Genomic DNA, 6,000 nt, shown 5'->3' on the forward strand with positions numbered 1-6,000 from the left:
GTCATAGAACAGGAGATCATTCTGGGTGATCTACGTGACCCAACAGTTAAGGAGGGCAGGTTGAGAAGGCCCAGGCCCATCCTGAACTTCTGTTACTGTCAGGAGCCCCTCCCTCCCCCATGGTGCATCTCTTCTCTCTCTCTCTCTCTCTCTCTCTCTCTCTCTCTCTCTCTCTCTCTCTCTCTCTCTCTCTCTCTCTCTTTGTTTTTTCATTGATTTTTATTGAGCTCTACATTTTTCTCTGCTCCCTTCCCTGCCTCTCTTCTCCCCCTTTCAACCCTCCCCTCAAGGTCCCCATGCTCCCAATTTACTCAGGAGATCTTGTCTTTCTCTACTTCCCATGTAGATTAAATCTATGTAAGTCTCTGTTAGTATCCTCATTTTTGTCTAAGTTCTCTGCACAGGCTAGCGAGATTGCTCAGCTGGTAAAGGCTGAGTTTGATCCCGGGACCCACACTAAGGTTGAAGGAGAGAACCAACTTGGAAAAGTTGTCCTCTGACCTCCACAAGTGTGCTATAGCACACACACACACACACACACTATAGTAAAAAAAAAAAAAAAAAAAACTTAAGTCATGACAATCTGGCCAACCTTTGGAGAATGAAAAGACCTTCCCTCTGTCCTAGGGATGGAGAAGGAATTTCAAGCTTTGGACTAACCGGTAACAAGATGCCACTGAAGGCTTTGAAAGGAAAATGTCATGAGTAGAGATGGTTTCGGGAGCTGGCTCTGGGTAAAGTCTTGCTGTGACCGTGTGAGGACCTGCATGCAGATCCCCAGCACCCATATAGAAGCCAGCAGTCCCAGCATTTACAACCTCAGCCCTAGCGGGGCGGGGACACAGATCTGTGGGACTGCTGCTCTCCCTGATAACCCTAAAGTGAGCCACAGGTTCAGTGACAGGCACCGTCTTAGAAACAAGGTAGAGAGACAGTTGAGGATAGCGTCCTGATGTTGCCCTCTCTGGATGTCCCTTCTAGCCTCCACATGTGCCTGCGTGGATTTGTGCGTGTACACATATAAACTAAATTAACAAAATTTAAAGGTTTAGAAGGATTACCCAGGTTGCAGTACACGGGATTACAGAGAAAAGAGAATTTAGTGGCAAAGAGGCAATTTCTTTAAAATAGCGTAGACAAGGAGATTAGTGCTCACTTGTAATAGGTTGGTGGGTTTCTGTAAGCATAGCAATGATCTTAATTAGGTAGTGACTGATATTTCAAAGAAAACTGTACTTCAGAGCAGCTGGTTGGTTATGGGACTATATAAAAAGGGATTTAAAATCACTCTAAAATGTAATTCATGTATTACTGGAAAGGCAAATTCGTATTTTAATCCGTTGGGGTTTGAGGTACCTGAAAATTTACCCACAAAGAAATATGAAGCAATGTTAATTATGAAAGTATAGATGAAACGAAGACAAAATGTAACCACCCGGTCTTCACTGACTGCCTGCTCTGACAAGTGTGAAGATGCTCTAAACCCAGAGGCACAGATCCAGTCTCAAGAAGGCTATAACATCGGGGATGCCAAAACAGTTAGCAAGGAACAGAGCCAAAAGAAAGGTTAAAAACAGCACTGTAGAAGTAGCGGGGGGGGGGGGGGGGGGGGGGGGAGGGGGGGGGGGGGGGGGGGGGGGGGGGGGGGGGGGGGATTAGAATACCCAGAAAGCAGATAATCCTTGTTCCTGGGGTGGAAAGATGAGGATACAGCTAGTGAAGCAAATATAGCAAACACTAAATGTGGAATCTGGGCAGTCGGGATATGGGAAGCTGCTGTCTATCATGTCTTAACCTTTCTCAGAGGCCATGTGCTGTGTGAGCCTGCGGCTCTGCTGCCAGTCAAAAGACTCCTCGGATGCTATACTTGCTTTGCGGGGGAAAGCCGGCCTACCCAGTGGGCCTTTTTCTATCTATCAAGGTCCCCGTTGATCTGTGTCACCAAGTAAAATCTCCAGTGCCAGGAATGGGTTACAGCTTGTGGAGTCATTGCCCAAAGGGGTCCATGGAAACCCCCCAATATCACTGGCTATTTCCAGGTCTACTGGTTACTCTCCACAACCTGAAGACAATGCTTACACATGCCAGAGAACACAGAGAGGGTACACTGGTGCCTGACTAGAAGCTTCATGCTTGCTGTTTAGTGTCCATGGTAGTGGAAAGTTTCTACATGCTACTGAAGAAGAGAAGTAATCATCCATATCTCCAAGATACAGTCCTGTGATGATAGCAGTGACCGGCCTGCAAGATATACTGGTGCAATAGAGGTACAAGCGTTATGGAATTAACCAACCAGTGGATTTAAGGTCCACTCCATGAGAGAGAACATGACACTGATGAAGTGGCCAAGAACCTGAGACTAGATAGGTCATGGGCCTCACTCAGGGAAAACTTGCTACTACTATCCTTGTACAGAAACATAACAGTGAAGCAGTGGTGGTGCACATCTTTAATCCCAGCACTCAGGAGGCAGATGCAGGCAGACCTCTGAGTTAGAGGCCAGCCCCGTCTACAGAACAAGCTCCAGAACAGCCAGGGCTGTTATACAGAGAGACCCTGTATCGGGGAGGTGAGGGAAAGAAAAAAGAAAGAAAAAGAAAAAAAGAATTATAGCCATGACATGTGATGTGGGAGTCCCCTCTGTATGCTGTGATTACCATTAATGAATAAAGAAACTGCTTTGGACCTATAGCAGAGCAGAATTTAGCTAGGTGGTAAAAACTAAACTGAATACTGGGAGAAAGAAAGGTGGAGTTAGAGAGAAGCCATGGAGCCACCGCCAGTGGCACACACTGGAAACTTTACCGGGTCAGCCACTGCCACATGACAATACATAGATGAATAGAAATGGGTTAAATTAAGATGTAAGAGTTAGCCAATAAGAAGTTAGAGCTAATGGGCCAAGCAGTGTTTTAAATAGTATACTTTCTGTGTGATTATTTCGAGGCTCAGCAATCAGGAACTATCTAGTGGCCTCCTTATAACAGAAATGACTCTTGGTGACGTATCCTCTGCCCATTTATCAGTAGCTTGCTCAGCCCGCATAAAAGAAGCTTTCTCTCCAGTAGATGGGAGCTAACACAGAGACCCACAAATGGACAATGTGCAGAGAGTGAGAGGCTTTGGAGCACTCAGTCCTAAACGGGATGTCTTTACCCAAGTTTCCATTAGGGCTAAAAAAACAAGCAGAGGATGTGAGTTAAGAAATAGGAGATCTTGGACATGGTGGCACACGCCTTTCATCCCAGCTCTCTGGAGGCAGACACAGACAGATCTCTGTGTGTTTGAGGCCAGCCTGATCTACAAAGTGAGTTCCAGGATAGCTAGGGCTGTTACACAGAGAAACCCTGTCTTTAAAAACTAAGAGCGTGCGAGAGAGAAATAGCAGACTAAGTGAATATTTAAAAAGAGGCTAAAAGACAGTATTAAGAAGATGACAAAGAATGTGCAGAACAGAAAAAAATTCAAGAGAATGACTTTATGGATTCCAGAGAAGAGCTAAACTCAGAGTAGCTGGAGTGGGAAATATCCGCCACTGGATATAAAGCCCTGGTAGGGGCATGGCTCAGTGGTTCAGCCCTTGTGTTGCATGTGGACAGCCTGGGTTCACTGTTCAGCAGGAAAGAAAGAAAGGAAGGAAGGAAGGGGAAGGGAAGGAAAGGAAGGAAGGAAGGAAGGAAGGAAGGAAGGAAGGAAGGAAGGAAGGAAGAAAGGGGGTAAAGAGGAAGAAGAAAGGGAAAACAAACAGAACACTGGGATTGTTGTTTAGGAGGTCACTATGGACATTATTTGAGTACAAATCTCTTAGAATTATGGAAGACAAACACCTTCACAATTCAATGGAAATCTGACTTTTTTTATAAGTATAGATAACCTTTTAAAGAAGGTAGAGGGGAAAAGGGACTTTAGGAAGGCAGTACTCACGGGCCATACTTTCAAATTAAAAGATATGGGACTGGAGAGATGGTTCAGTGGTTAAGAGCACTGGCTGCTCTTCCAGAGGACCCGGGTTCAATTCCTGGCTCCCACATGGCAGCTTAGAACTGTCTGTAACTCCAGTTCCAGGGGATTCAACACCTTCTTTTTCTGGCATCAGGCATATACATGGAACATGGACACAGATGAGACAAAACATCCACACACAAAAAAATTAAAAAATCAAAACTCAGAAAATATGAGTATACTTCGAGGAAGAATAAGTAAAGAGAAATTTGAAGAGGAGAGGTGACGTGGATCAAAATCCTGTATCAAATCCACAGATGGAGGGATGATTTTGGAAAACTTAGGGCATCCTCTGGGAGGGGAGGAAAAGATGGCCAGTATAGGGTGAGGAGGAAACTTTAGTAACAAGTTCAGACCTCAAACCCTCAGCTTCTGAAGGAAAAACAAAATCAAGACCTCAGTCGTGTGAGGAAAGGGAAGGGAGAGCCCGGTACTCCCAGGAGGTCAGGAGTGACTCTCCGACATACCACTGTGAGAGCCGGGTAGGTGAGCCAACCGGCAGAGGAGGCTACGCTATAAATAATGCGGGGAAATTTTTTTGGCAGTCCAGGAACAGATTGGCAGAAGCAGATGGCTGTGCTGATCTCGACTCAGGGATTGGCAGAGATGCAACGTGTTAAGGTCACAGGGTAGCAGAAGATGAACACTATCAAAACAGCGTTGACCAACGTCTCTCGCAAACCAGACTGCAGAAGGGCGTTTAAAACCAGCCAGGAGCTAACAGGCTAGAGGCGTCCAAAAGCCTGCTGCATTTCAAAAGTTAGAAGGGGTTCGTTGATAGGAGGAGGGGAAGTGGAAGCTTTATCTAGAAGGTAAGCTTGGTTCCTGTCCTCACAAAGCTAGCCTGAAGCCCTCAAAAGTTAGTTTCTCTGGCAGACAAGTTAGCGGTCAGAGGAATCCTATTTTGTCACCCACTGTGACTCAGAGGGCTGTGGCCAGTTACCATTGTGAAAGGGTTCCTATTTGTTTAAAGCTAACCTCTACACAGGGACCCAAGAACAGGGGACAACTACAGGGGAGCCTGAATTTAACTTTCTGAGCTCCAGGGTGAGAAACAGCCTTGAGAGCCAGTTTTACAGATCAGGCTGGCTTCAGCTCTGAAAAACCAAAATGTGCAGGCAGCAAGATGCTCAGGCCAGGCAGTCAAGTGTGTAGGGAATGACAGCCCCGTCTTCGATGACTGGGAACAGGTCTCATCAACCAAGAATGACTCAGGAGCTTGCTATCCCTCAGGCTGAATCAACCTCTGGAGCCGACTGTTTGCTGTAGAACACTCAGGTGCTGAAGCTGCAGCGGTTTGACAAAGCAGCAGAATCCTCCCACCAGGGGGATCACTACTCAGAAGATCTTGAAGGTATGAAGACAGAGCCTCTGTGCAGACCACACTTGCAAGGGACAGCCCTCCTCTATGGCTAACCCTACCATAGAATTAGCCACAAGGGGGAGTATCATCTGGGAAGTCTTGGGAGGAGGAGGGAACTTGCCCAGCCAGGACTGCAAAGCTAAATGTGTCTAGCAGAGGCTCCTGGCTCCCATAGAAGGTAAGACAATAAACATGTAAAGAGAAGACAGGTCTGGTGCACATCAGACACTTGCTCAAAACAGGTTCAACAGCGCCATAAACCATAGCGATGAAATGAGTTCACAAGCTCAACTGCTGTCCCCCAGCACAGCTTGAGGACAGTCTCCAATGTCCAAGGACTCAATGACTCAAATAAAAGCAGGGCACAGTGGATGAAACACTATGTTCTAACATCCATAAAGAAAGAAAAGAAAATGCAGCATGTCTACAGTATCCAAGAACCCTGGGATATTATCAAGCCTAAGAATCCACAGGATACTAAGAACATAGATTAAAAAAAAAAAAAAAAACAAGCCGGGCAGTGGTGGCGCACGCCTTTAATCCCAGCACTCGGGAGGCAGAGGCAGGCGGATCTCTGTGAGTTCGAGGCCAGCCTGGTCTACAAAAGCTAGTTCCAGGACAGGAACCAAAAAAAA

Source organism: Alexandromys fortis, unplaced genomic scaffold (genome assembly GCF_014885135.2).
Source record: "Alexandromys fortis isolate MF-2015 unplaced genomic scaffold, M_Fortis_MF-2015_v1.1 scaffold_35, whole genome shotgun sequence".
In the NCBI taxonomy this organism is placed as follows: Eukaryota; Metazoa; Chordata; class Mammalia; order Rodentia; family Cricetidae; genus Alexandromys; species Alexandromys fortis.